This window comes from Dama dama, chromosome 6, assembly GCF_033118175.1.
Source record: "Dama dama isolate Ldn47 chromosome 6, ASM3311817v1, whole genome shotgun sequence".
Taxonomy (NCBI): domain Eukaryota; kingdom Metazoa; phylum Chordata; class Mammalia; order Artiodactyla; family Cervidae; genus Dama; species Dama dama.
Genome location: NC_083686.1, coordinates 33,254,965 through 33,270,393, shown reverse-complemented (window position 1 = coordinate 33,270,393; position 15,429 = coordinate 33,254,965).

The following is a 15,429-nucleotide window of genomic DNA, read 5'->3' as shown; positions in this document are numbered from 1 at the left end:
TCCTACGCATATATCCAGATAAAATTATAACTGGAAAAAATACATGCACCCCTATGTTCACAGCAGCACTATTTACCATAGCCAAGACATGAACACAACCTGAATGTCCATTGACCAATGGAGGGATTAAGAAGATATACATACATGGACACACACACACACACATATGCACATAGGCACACATGTATATACACACAATGGAATACTACTCAATCATAAAAAAGAATGAAACAATGTCATTTGCAGCAACATGAATGGACCTAGAGATTATCATACTAAATGAAGTCAGAAAGTGAAAGACAAATATCAGATGACATCACTTATATGTAGAATCTAGAACGACACAAATGAACTTACCTACAAAATGAACAGACTTACAGACACACACACACACACATATATATATGTATATGTAAATGCACATGCACACACACACACACATATATATATAACATATGTATATAATATATATATATAAATACATATATATATATATATTAAACTGAATCACTTTGCTATACACCAGAACCTAACACAACATTGTAAATCAACTATAGGCTTCCCCAGTGGCTCAGACAGTAAAGAATCTGGCTACAATGCAGGAGATCCAGGTTGGGCTATAAACCCAGTTCATGGGATTATAAAGAGTCAGACACAATTGAATGACTAACACTTTCAACTATGTGTGTGTGTGTGTGTGTGTGTGTGTGTGTGTGTGTGTGTGCGTGCGTGTTAGTGGCTCAGTTGTGTCTCAAAGAGAGACCCCATGGGCTGTAGTCCGCCAGGCTTTTCTGTCCATGGAATTACCCAGGCAAGAATACTGGAGTAGGTAGCCATTCCCTTCTCCAGGGAATTTTTTTAAAAAAGCTGCTGGTTAATAAAAACACTCAGTAAGCCACCTGGGACTCCCTGGTGGCCCAGTTGGTAAGGAATCTGCCTGCAAAGCAGGAGACCTGGGTTTGATCCCTGGGTCAGGAAGATCCTCCAGAGAATCAAATGGCAGCCCACTCCAGTATTCTTGCCTGGATAATTCCATGAACAGAGGAGTCTGATGGGCTACAGTCCACGGGATCACAAAGAGTCGGACACAACTGAGCGACTAACATTTCCACTTTCTTTACCGTCTGACCCACCAGGGAAGCCAACACTTTCAACTATACTTCAATAACATACATTTTTAAAATAAAAAAATAAATATGAGAAGATCTTTTTAAAAAAGATTCATCCCTCTTTATCAATGTCTTTTTCAAATGATGATTGCTCAGTAACATTCCCTAAGAATAACTACCTTAGAGATTCACCTCCAAAGCTTACTATACGAAACTCAGAGTTGCTGGGATAAAGTAATAGGCTCAAAAAAACATTATAATCTTTAAAAGGAACTACACATGAGGCCTTCATGTTTCCATGAGCATTTTCACAAGTAACATATGCAGTCCTTAGTAGAAGCATAATAAGGCATCTATCTAAGTTCAAAACGTTGAAGTGTTTAAAATATGAATGGGCATGAATGCAATTCAGGCCAAGGTAGAATTTATTTTTGTGCTTTCTGTAAAATAGAATTTGATAAGCAAAGAATACTGTTAACATGGAAAATACTTAGCACACTTAACTGTGAAAGGCAGCAAACAATTTTTAAAGCACCACAGTATCAATAGCTTTATATTAAAAGAATTAATACAGGTAAAATCTGTTTGAAAAGCAAAAATGGACACTTACATGAATGCTCTGTTCCATCCTCCCCTTCTCAGTCAGCGGTTACTCATAATAGCCCAAAGTTGTAAAGCTATATTTCTTCTGAAATATACTATAATTCAGATTTCACACCCAGTTGTAGTGACCTTCCTTTCAGTTACTGTGAGTTAGTGAGGTTTTAAACTATTCTTTATCACATAAATATTGTAAACAGTATTTGGACCTACAACTATCCCTCCACACTAGAGAACTGGGTGCTGGAGGGGTCCAGAAAGGGAAGAAGTTCCTTCACTGCATAATCTTTGCACTGCTTGAATTTTTTCCATGAATATAAATGACTTTTCCAATTTTTAAAAAAGCTGCTGGTTAATAAAACCGTTAAGTAATATAATTTCATAATTTTATTGTGCATAGTCCATTGTGGATTACAAACAGCAGTAAGCATGCACACCTAGCTTTTATTAGGATTATATCTGAAAAGGTATTTGTTGTACATAACTGACTACCATTTATTATACTTTATGACTATAAATGCAAAGCATTCATATAATAAATACAAATAGTGATTAATAAAAGTATTTTTTTCTTGACAGTGTTAAATAGCTAATAAAATATCAAAACTTCATTGATTTCCATTAAAATGAAAATTAATTTAATGGACTCATGGTTAAGACCACTACACAATTGCTTCAGTGGGTCTTTGGAAGTCAGATAAGGATGCATGAATTCTTTCAAATGCCATATGTCCCATATATTTTCTGCAGAATGTTAAAAACGGCAAACAGTGGTGTAATGAAGTGTAACCTCCCATTATTTCAGCGTGGTTCATCATTATATCACTGAAGCAAGGACACAGCCTTATAAAATCTACTAGCTCCCTCCAATTTACATTTAGAGTTACAGAAAATTAAATAAGAGATGCAATTAGGTTGTTCTTGTAAAAAAAAATCTAAGAGGCGCTGTCTTTTCAAGGCCTCCCTTTGCAAACATTAATGCTTTATCCTTCAAATATGTTGTCCCTGTCAACACTGGATTGGGAGCTGGGAGAATCTGACAAATTGGCACTAAAGTAGACATTTCAGAAATGAGATAAGCTCTGAGAACCTGGCAAACTATAGAGAAAATTCCATTTTCTTCTTACCTATTTCTTTCCATTTAAATTTGGAGACTATTCTAGGATACCAATTCTTATAAAACAGCTAAGGAGAAAATTATTCATATCCTATACAGGTTCTTGTCATGCCTGAAGAGTAGCTCTGTCTTCGGTAAGGATTTCTGTAATTGGAAGAGAGTTGTGTGTCAGGTGATTATTGATATATAGGTTTAAAGCAATTCCTATCAAAATCCCAGCAAGGCTTTCTGTAGGTATAGACAAGGTTATTCCAAAAATTATACAGAAAAGCAAAGAAACTAAAATAACTAAAATAATTTTGACGGCAAAGAAAGTGGGAAGAATCAGTTTATCCCATTTTGAGACTTTTAGCTACAGTCTAGCTGTGTGGTAGAGGGATCGACACGTAGATCATTACAATAAATGAAGACATGATTGATAAACAGGATTAGAAATTGGAGCAAGAGCTCAGAGGCCAGACCCCACAGAGCACGAGGCGCATGGAGGCTGGCACAGGGGCAGCAGCTGGGGTGGAGGGTGGCAGGGCCAGTTGAGGATGAGGGCTGGTTGGTACACATTCTATTTCCCTTTGGAGCCTTGACAGGCAACACTTGCCTCACACCAAGACCTGAGTCCCCAAAGTTTACAAAATCTTCCTCAAATATTGCTTCTGACTCCCACTTTGAAGAGGATGGAAGTTTCACAGGAAGAGTTTGCCTGGGGCCACAGCCACAGAGAGAAAAAGAGCCAAGCCAAGATGGTAACTACAAATTGACTTTGAGCATCCTTAGCTGTGGGCAGATTCCATACCGTGGGTGGGAAAATCTTGCTCGCTTTTAGGTTTGCAGGTGCATGTCTGAGTGTATTTTGGGGGTGGATGAAGTGAATTAGTTGAGTGGTGATTATATTTTCTGTTAAAATTATTCATAAACTGAAAAGTATATCCACTAGACTTTTTGTTTAAGCTCAAACTCTCAGATATTCAAAACAAATTAGTTGTCAAGAAGTGAAATACTGTTAGTGAAATTCAATTTATACCAGTTGGAATGAAAACTTGCAAACAAGAGTCCCAAAGCTATACAATGCATATGTCTCTCTATATCTTACACCTGAAGTGATAAAGAAAGTCTAAGTTTCTCAAGGTAACCAGCTCTACGCTTCCCTATCAGGAGGGTGTGCTATATCTAGAACAACTGACTTGGATTCAACAGCACCAACAGGTGCAGCCCTCTCTAAGTATGTCCACTGGTAGATTCTTTCTTTTTTTTAATAAATCAACCTAAAATTTATAACAGTTGCTCTGGACAGTTAACACAGTTTTTTTTTTTACAATGAAGAACTATCTAACTCTGAACATACGGTACATGGCAATTAGAAGTTGTCATGGTAAGAAAAAAACACAGCCCACTTTCTGCAACCAACACAGAAACAGTAAGGGTAATGTAAGGACAAAGATGGGGTTTGTTTTTAATAAAAAAAAAAAAAAAAAACTCCTCAGGAATCTTAACAAAATAAGGGAATATTTCACAGTCAGGGAACAGACACCAAGATACAAAATTACAACTGTTTGGACTCCAGACCTATCCCATCTCCTCCAGAGCACAGATGGGAGGAGACAGCTGAAACAAACAGCAATTTTGTAAATCAAAGACTTAGAACCCCTAAAAATATGATTAAAATCTAAACTTCTGTTTTGCTTTTTAAAAAAATAATTTTTTAATGTATCAAAAAGCCTGCTTTAGTGGCATGCTAGCTCCACCAGAAAATAACCCTATTACTCCCCTTGTCAGTAACATGCTCAAGTTGACCAGTCAACTAATATTTCCAAATCCCTGTGTGTACAAGTACATGTGTGTCTTTTAAACCAAAGCCCTGGGGCTGCTGTTATCACGGGCTTCCACCTGTTAACCAACGAATGTCAGCCTCCCCAAAAGGGCCAGCAGGGCACAGAGAAGCCCTGCAGTGGTAGTGAGGGAATAAGTCCCAAACAGCCAACTTTTCCAGCATGGCCTCCCCCACCTGCACCCCCACTCAAAAGGAGACCCTTATTTCTAACCAGACTACTCAGCTCAAATTTGGACTCCCTGTAACCAGAATGGCTTTTTCTGCCTAAAGAGAAAACACACATTTATCTGCACACCCATCCATACATACAATTTTGTTTGTTTGTTTTTACATCTAAATATAAAATACTACTCTGCTTTGTGTTATAAATAGAGGACCACACAATAAGAACTTTTTTCTTTTAAGATAGGGCTATCCATCCGTTTATGCTGAGGCTGTCAGGGCGTTGAGCCCCAGACAAGGAAAGCAAGACACCAGGAGATATAGGGCATTTTCCTAAGTGACTTCCCATCCTTCCTTCTCCCCTAATTCTCACCTTTAATAGAAAATTGGTTACAACCTTTTAAGTAATGGAACTTCCCAATCAGTAGATTCCTTACACATCTCTTAAGGTTGTTTCTCAGACAACTTAACTGGCTCTCAGTTCAATTCAGTTCAGTCGCTCGGTCGTGTCCGACTCTTTGTGACCCCATGAATCACAGCAACCCAGGCCTCCCTGTCCATCACCAGCTCCCGGAGTCTACTCAAACCCATGCCCATTGAGTCGGTGATGCCATCCAACCATCTCATCCTCTGTCGTCCCCTTCTCCTCCTGCCCCCAATCCCTCCCAGCATCAGGGTCTTTTCCAATGAGTCAACTCTTCGCATGAGGTGGCCAAAGTATTGGAGTTTCAGCTTCAGCATCAGTCCTTCCAATGAACATGCAGGACTTATCTCCTTTAGGATGGACTGGTTGGATCTCCTTGCAGTCCAAGGGACTCTTGGCTCTAAAATTCAAACAAAACTCCTAGCCTCAAGTTTGAAGATGTACCACAATAGACACATCACCAACTCACATTTTAGTTATAGATTCCTATTCATTCTATCACACCACATCCCTCATCTTTGATCTTTGGGACAAGATTCGTCTTCTACAGGTTTTACACAATCTCTAACCATTCTGCTATTTAACAATACTTTTAAAACCTGTCACAATAGATACATAGATAGCATAGTATAGATAGATATTACTATTACTATACTGATGCTATACTAAATAGCAACAGCAGTGATATACAGCAACAGTAAATAGATATTACTATTACTGCTACAGACACTACTTGGCAAAAAAAAAGATGAAATTTTACCATCTGCAACTATATGATTGCACTTTGAACGTATCAAGCTAAGTGAAATAAGTCAGATGGAGAAAGAAAAACACTGTATGATTTCACTCATGTGTGGGATATAAAAAACAAGCAAACCAAACAAAATAAATGGAGAAACCAAAAAAAAAAAAAAAAGAAACACACAGATGCAGAGAACAGAGTAGTGGTTACCAGAGGGGAAGGGGGAGTTGGGAGAAATGGGTAAAGGGGGTCAACTCTATGATGATGAACAGAAACAACTTTTGGAGCGTGCACAATGTAGTGTATACAGAAGTCAAAAAACACTTTCCGAGCTGCCCACTCATTTTAGAATAAAGGACAAATCTTGATCATGATCTTCAATACCAAAAAGTGGATCTGGCTTCCAGTTCCTTCTTTAGTCTCAACTCCCCACTAGTTTCTCCCTTGCTCCAGATGTGCCAACTAGATGGGGTTTCTTTCCATGTCTTGAGTATACCACTGGTTTCTATTGTCTCTAGATTTCCCATCTGCTCTGAGCTCTGTCTGAAAAGTTTTCCCTCTCCTTTTGAACGTAAACTTCATTTCCTCAGAAAAGCCTTTCCTGACGCCTCTGTGGTTGGACGGCCAACTTGAGAAATAATAAGTTTAGCAATAGCAACAGCAATGATAGCAGCCACAGCCACAATAATAACACATAACATTTATTGGATATTCCTGTGCAACAGACTCTGTTCTCAACATTTTGTACATATTTATCAATTTGTGCATTTGCACAAATTATCAATTCATTTGTACAGCTCAATTGTACAAAAAAAACATCTATACAACCAAGAAATAGCCTAAAGAAATAGATACCAAAATTGTCCCATTTTACAGATACAGACTCTGTAGTTGATGTAAAATTCAATGGAGGGCACATGGCTAGGAACTGAAGAGCTGAGCTTCAAATCACAGCAGCCTGATCCAGGTCCCATGCTCTTAACCAATGGCACACCATTGATACCTTAATCTTTCTAAGAAAATATAGCAATTATCTGTATCTCAGTGAGATGGAAATTCCAGGATATTAAGAGGTAAAGATTCCTCAGATTTCCTAGGTCCTTACTCCTGTTAAACAATATCAAATCCAATACTATTTGTGTTGCTTACAGCCTCCTATCTGAAAGTGAGAGTCTTCAATAATCCAGTTTCATATGTTCCCACAGTAGGTGTGATTCACTGGTTCTTAGGGTGTATCACAGAAGGGTTCCCAGGATCCTGAAAAGTACAGGTTACAATACTTCTAAAAAGGGTCAAGGGGTACTGTGACCACATTATTACTTTCCTTGGAGCAGAAATTATGAGCCAAAGTTGAAATCTAATTTAAAAAGTTCATGGTCCTATTTGAGATTCAGAGGAACAAGTTTCTTTCAAGTTCTACATATCATAAAAAGCAAGAAAGCAGGATTTTATACAAGCTTTAACTGGATCATTTGCAGAGACATGGATGGTCCTAAAGACTGTCATACAGAGTGAGGTAAGTGAGAAAGAGAAAAATAAATATTGTGTATTAACGCACATATGTAGAATCTGAAAAAAAAATCTGGTATAGATGATCTTACTTACAAAGCAGAAGCAGAGACACAGATGTAGAAAATGTATAGTTACCAAGAGGGAAAGGGAGTGGAGGTGGGTAAAAATTGGGAGGTTGGCATCAACATATATACACTACTATGTATAAAAGGAGAAGGAGAAGAAGAGGGTGACAGAGGATGAGATGGTTGGATGGCATCACTGATTCAACAGACATGAAATTGGGCAAACTCTAGGAGATGATGAGGGACAGGGAAGCCTGGCAAGCTGCAGTCCATGGGGTCGTAAAGAGTAGGATATGACTTGGCGACTGAACAACAACAAATGCATAAGACAGATAACTAATAAGAACCAACTGTATAGCACAGGAAACTACTCAGTGTGATGATCTAAACGAAAAGGAAATCCAAAACATGGGGATATATGTATACACCCCTGTATATACGTATAACTGATTTACTGTGCTATACAATAGAAACTAACACAATAAAGCAACTATACTCCAATAAAAATTTTTAAACACAAATTTTATACAAATTGGCTTTAAGCAGAGTACAGAAGAGTGCAGATGCTACTTTTCAGTGTAAATGCCCACAGATTGTAGCAATATGTATAATATTATAAAATTATGATAGTACATTAGTCTATTTAGCCTCTTAAGAAGGAAAAATATTACTACAGCTTTGCCTGTTCTTTCAGATCCATACAGGGAATTTTCCTAAGAATGCACCCTTCTCCCCTACACTTCATGAGGGCCTTTCCCCATCCTCTCTTGTTTCACCCGGCATTTCCCTTTTTCTCAATACTCTTTACTCTTGTCTTTCTTTCTTTTCTTCCTCATAGACCCATGAAAGCACAGACCATTTCAGTCTGGTTAACACTTTGTGTGCTGGCCCTGAAAGTTTTTTGACTGATGATCAGCTACATTGTGATTCAGTTCAGTTCAGTTGCTCAGTCATGTCTGACTCTTTGCAGCCCCGTGGACTGCAACACGCCAGGCTTCCCTGTCCATCACCAGTTCCTGGAGTTTGCTCAAACTCATGTCCATTGAGTCAGTGATGCCATCCAACCATCTCATCCTCTGTCATAATAAATAAATTACTTACTAGTAATAAATTAATTAATTAAACTAAGAAATTAATTACTAGTAATAAATAAATTACTTCAATTTATTCTTTCAACAAATAACCTCTAACATGTAGAGGGACACAATAATTGACAAGACATAGATCTTGTCAAGAATTTTGCGATCTAATGAAGAAAGCAAGTGAGGTCACAGGTCATTTCAGTAGTTGTATGCTTCAAAATGAATAAGCATAGAATGCTATCAGAACACTCAGGAAGGATACCCACAGTTTTGAAGGATTGAAAGATATCGCCCAGAGGGAGAGTCACTTCTTTTGACAACTGAAGGAAGATTTGACGCAATTCTTGAAGGGAGAAGGTGCTCCCATGAAAAGGCCATGAGGTAAAAAACACGGTGGTTCATGGACCAGTGAATGTGAACCCCAGACTGGGAAAGATGAATCTTTGAGGTAAGCAGAGGTCAAACAATAGAGAAGTTGGTCTGGTACATGAAGATATTGAATTTCATTCTGAGAGCAACAGAGAGACAGTAAAGGATTCAAGGGAAAAAGCAACATGATCAAATGTGCACTTTAGAAAAGCTCCTCGAAAATATACATACTACCGTATATAAAATAGATAACCAACAAGGACCTACTGTATAGCCCAGGGAACTATATTCAATATCTTGTAATAACCTATAATGGAAGAGAATGTTAAAAAGAAAAGTACACGTGTATACATAAAGATGTATGACTGAATCACTTTGCTGTATGCCTGAAACTAACACATTATAAATCAACTATATTTCAACAAAAATTTTAAAAACTTCTCCCCCCAAATGCAGTGTGCAGAAGGGGTTGGAGGGAGGCTTGCTAATTACTAGGAGTGGGGAGATTATTACAGTGATCCCAGCAAGCAGAGTTGGCACAGCAATCTAAAAGAACTTTGGTAAGACTACAGAGACATAGAAATGAATTCTATAACTACTGAAGGGAGAAAACTTCAGGAGTGATTAGATGTGACTCCAAGATTCCTGGCAGAGGCAGGTCACTGCCTGTGTAGATGTACATACAGGATTTAGATGGCGTGTGTACATATGCACAGGATTATTACTCATGCCCTCTTTCTAAGTCCCTTTTGTTTAACTTTTTATAATTAGATATTAAGATGTCCAAAGCCAGAATCTTTTCCCTTTTGGAACTCCAATAATACCCAGTAGAAAGGTCTCTACCCAAGGATTTATTCAATATATACTGCCTTTCTTCCTCAAGGTTGCATAGTAAGTTCCTATCAGAATCTTGGGCCCCCTTGCTGAGTTCTGACCCTTAGGAAACTTCCAAGGGAAAGTTCAGTTCGGTACTTTTTAATGATCTAGTTACAAAGCTTGGATTTGGCCTTTCTCCTGCACTTGCTTCCTGTGCTTTTTAGTGACTTCCAATACCTCACCTTCATCTTTTGGAAGATGGAATGAATCCCAACATCACTGGTCCATATCATCTGAAAATATAATTCAAGCATAAAGAGCAGTCCTCTGAAATTAAACTGACTTCAAAAATAACAATCTTTCCCTTTGATATCAACATTTAATACTACTTTCAGAAAAAGATTCTACCTTGCTTCCCCATTATTTTGGTATTCCACTATTTTTTTAAAATAATGGCCAGACGTTCAATATACTGTATGGCCACAGGGGGAATTTAGCTAGAATTCAGACTTTCATGCATGAGCACCAAAGAAAGCATGAGGGGATTCAGCAGAGTGGAGGCCAGTCCTTTCCAAATTAATGTACATAAATCAAGATTAGGTAAAGTAAGTTTCCACTAGCCCCATGAATAGTATTGCTATGCCCTGTAACATTCAGATCGCTGAACACTGAAAAGAACAGAGCCCTGAATTATTACTGATGAAATGGTTATAAAAAGGAACTGCCCAGTGGGATCTATATTTTTGTTCTTGTCTCTCCATGTTCTGCACAATTTCCATAATGAGAGCTCTCAAATGCAAGAACCAAAAGCCCAATCTGATGAGGAAACAGCTTCTGATTCCCCCACCACACCATTTTCCCTGATTTCTCTGATAGGCAGTTGATTTCCACATATAGAGCTTTTTTCAAGACGCTCCTTTCACAGAATAATGAATAACACAGCATGCTTCTAGTACGATATTAATGGTTTTGCAGAAATCCATGCACTAGTCATTGTTTTCTTAAGCATATTCTAGGTTCAACTGTGATGATTGGCAAGAGGGCCTCTTAATCATATGTGTCTTTAATTACAGTAGAGAGAATGCTCTCCTACAGATCGGGGCATTTCACCATCTAGCATAGCAATGTGTCACTCTCTAGTCCATAATAAAAGGAATTTCTGTTGGATTGTGCTACACTTTAGGGCATATGGTAAAGACATTTATTTTATGAAAGATTTGGCAACAATGTACTCCTACTGTGTCTAAATATATTCAGTTTAATATTTTGAAAAACCTCTTTATCTTAAGTAGGGCTACCAGAGTGTTCCCAAATGTAACACTTAAATAGTTTGAGTATAGTTAGCAGTCCAAGGATATAAATGCTACAAAAACATCTCAGCTTTTAATAATTTGTATTAATTTTTAGAATTGTTTTTTTTTTCTTTTTTTTTCTTTTTTTTTTTGTTTTATTATTATTATTATTTTTTTCCAGTGGGTTTTGTCATACATTGATATGAATCAGCCATGGATTTACATGTATTCCCAATCCCGATCCCCCCTCCCACCTCCCTCTCCACCCGATTCCTCTGGGTCTTCCCAGTGCACCAGGCCGGAGCACTTGTCTCGTGCATCCCACCTGGGCTGGTGATCTGTTTCACCATAGATAGTATACATGCTGTTCTTTTGCAATATCCCACCCTCACATTCTCCCACAAAGTTCAAAAGTCTGTTCTGTATTTCTGTGTCTCTTTTTCTGTTCTGCATATAGGGTTATCGTTATCACCTTTCTAAATTCCATATACATGTGTCAGTATGCTGTAATGTTCTTTATCTTTCTGGCTTACTTCACTCTGTATAATGGGCTCCAGCTTCATCCATCTCATTAGGACTGATTCAAATGAATTCTTTTTAATGGCTGAGTAATATTCCATGGTGTATATGTACCACAGCTTCCTTATCCATTCATCTGCTGATGGGCATCTAGGTTGCTTCCATGTCCTGGCTATTATAAACAGTGCTGCGATGAACATTGGGGTGCACGTGTCTCTTTCAGATCTGGTTTCTTCAGTGTGTATGCCCAGAAGTGGGATTGCTGGGTCATATGGCAGTTCTATTTCCAGTTTTTTAAGGAATCTCCACACTGTTTTCCATAGCGGCTGCACCAGTCCGCATTCCCACCAACAGTGTAAGAGGGTTCCCTTTTCTCCACACCCTCTCCAGCATTTATTGCTTGTAGACTTTTGGATAGCAGCCATCCTGACTGGCATGTAATGGTACCTCATTGTGGTTTTGATTTGCATTTCTCTGATAATGAGTGATGTTGAGCATCTTTTCATGTGTTTGTTAGCCATCTGTATGTCTTCTTTGGAGAAATGTCTGTTTAGTTCTTTGGCCCATTTTTTGATTGGGTCATTTATTTTTCTGGAATTGAGCTACAGGAGTTGCTTGTATATTTTTGAGATTAATCCTTTGTCTGTTTCTTCATTTGCTATTATTTTCTCCCAATCTGAGGGCTGTCTTTTCACCTTACTTATAGTTTCCTTTGTAGTGCAAAAGCTTTTAAGTTTCATTAGGTCCCATTTGTTTAGTTTTGCTTGTATTTCCAATATTCTGGGAGGTGGGTCATAGAGGATCTTGCTGTGATTTATGTCGGAGAGTGTTTTGCCTATGTTCTCCTCTAGGAGTTTTATAGTTTCTGGTCTTACATTTAGATCTTTAATCTATTTTGAGTTTATTTTTGTGTATGGTGTTAGAAAGTGTTCTAGTTTCATTCTTTTACAAGTGGTTGACCAGTTTTCCCAGCACCATTTGTTAAAGAGGTTGTCTTTTTTCCATTGTATATCCTTGCCTCCTTTGTCAAAGATAAGGTGTCCATAGGTTCGTGGATTTATCTCTGGGCTTTCTATTCTGTTCCATTGATCTATATTTCTGTCTTTGTGCCAGTACCATACTGTCTTGATGACTGTGGCTTTGTAGTAGAGTCTGAAGTCAGGCAGGTTGATTCCTCCAGCTCCATTCTTCTTTCTCAAGATTACTTTGGCTATTCGAGGTTTTTTGTATTTCCATACAAATTGTGAAATTCTTTGGTCTAGTTCTGTGAAAAATACCGTTGGTAGCTTGATAGGGATTGCATTGAATCTATAGACTGCTTTGGGTAGAATAGCCACTTTGACAATATTAATTCTTCCAATCCATGAACACGGTATGTTTCTCCATCTGTTTGTGTCCTCTTTGATTTCTTAATTACAGGGAAAAAATTGTTAAAACTTCAAACATATGGAGGCTAAATAACACGCTTCTGAATAACCAACAAATCATAGAAGAAATCAAAAAAGAAATCAAAATATGTATAGATATGAATGAAAATGAAAACACAACAACCCAAAACCTATGGGACACTGTAAAAGCAGTGCTAAGGGGAAGGTTCATAGCATTACAGGCTTACATCAAGAAACAGGAAAAAAACCAATTAAATAACCTAACTCTACACCTAAAGCAATTAGAGAAGGAAGAAATGAAGAACCCCAGAGTTAGCAGAAGGAAAGAAATCTTAAAAATCAGGGCAGAAATAAATGCAAAAGAAACTAAAGAGACCATAGCAAAAATCAACAAAGCTAAAAGCTGGTTTTTTGAAAAAATAAACAAAATTGACAAACCATTAGCAAGACTCATTAAGAAACAAAGAGAGAAAAACCAAATTAACAAAATTAGAAATGAAAATGGAGAGATCACAACAGACAACACTGAAATACAAAGGATCATAAGAGACTACTACCAGCAGCTCTATGCCAATAAAATGGACAACTTGGATGAAGTGGACAAATCTTAGAAAAGTATAACTTTCCAAAACTGAACCAGGAAGAAATAGAAGATCTTAACAGACCCATCACAAGCAAGGAAATCGAAACTGTCATCAAAAATCTTCCAGCAAACAAAAGCCCAGGACCAGATGGCTTCACAGCTGAATTCTACCAAAAATTTAGAGAAGAGCTAACACCTATCTTACTCAAACTCTTCCAGAAAATTGCAGAAGAAGGTAAGCTTCCAAACTCATTCTATGAGGCCACCATCACCCTAATTCCAAAACCAGACAAAGATGCCACAAAAAAAGAAAACTACAGGCCAATATCACTGATGAACATAGATGCAAAAATCCTTAACAAAATTCTAGCAAACAGAATCCAACAACATATTAAAAAAATCATACACCATGACCAAGTGGGCTTTATCCCAGGAATGCAAGGATTCTTTAATATCCGCAAATCAATCAATGTAATACACCACATTAACAAATTGAAAGATAAAAACCATATGATTATCTCAATAGATGCAGAGAAAGCCTTTGACAAAATTCAACACTCATTTATGATTAAAACTCTCCAAAAAGCAGGAATAGAAGGAACATACCTCAACATAATAAAAGCTATATATGACAAACCCACAGCAAGCATCACCCTCAATGGTGAAAAATTGAAGGCATTTCCCCTGAAATCAGGAACAAGACAAGGGTGCCCACTCTCACCACTACTATTCAACATAGTGTTGGAAGTTCTGGCCACAGCAATCAGAGCAGAAAAAGAAGTAAAAGGAATCCAGATAGGAAAAGAAGAAGTAAAACTCTCACTGTTTGCAGATGACATGATCCTCTACATAGAAAACCCTAAAGACTCTACCAGAAAATTACTAGAGCTAATCAATGAATATAGTAAAGTTGCAGGATATAAAATTAACACACAGAAATCCCTTGCATTCCTATATACTAACAATGAAAAAACAGACAGAGAAATTAAGGAAACAATACCATTCACCATTCCAACAAAAAGAATAAAATACTTAGGAGTGTATCTACCTAAAGAAACAAAGGACCTATACATAGAAAACTATAAAACACTGATGATAGAATTGTTTTTATCTTAAATGTTCTCTTTTATCATTGATTTCTCTTCTGTTGTTGGAAACTTTTAAAATATTTTATTACATGTGATATAAATGGCAGGAAAGTTGAATACAGTCTCCACAATATTGGAAATGACATGTTAATGATTCATATCATGCATTATCTTTAAGATACAAGGATACATTGAATTGATGCAACCAAAAGAGTAACATTAATGGTTTAATCTGGAAGTGTGATGGAGTCCCAACTTCGATGGGGGAAAGCAGAAGGATAATTTTTTTTTTTTTAACATGAAAACCTCAATTAGGAAGCTACTCATTCCCTCCAAGAAGTATTTTAAATACCCTTCCTTTCATTGTAACACAGCAGAGAACAAAGCAACTGGACATATAGGCCAATAATAAGGCAGCTTATTTTAAGTAACAGAGCTGAAGCCTAAAAGAGAATTCACAAGCAAAATAAAATAGTGAAACAGCAGCAGTTTTGTGGGAAGCCATTCTCCTTATTAATACAACTGATAAATACAACTGATAATACAACTCACTTAAGGGAAGCACTGAGCATTTGTAAAAGTAGATGATACTGCAGTAATGGTTGTAATCTAAACTGTAACAAATCAGCACAGGCCAGTTTCATATAAGAGTCATTAAAAAAGTCAGTGGAACTTGGAAATTTTTTAAATAATTAAAAATATAAATAATCAAAGAAATAAAAGTTATCATATATTG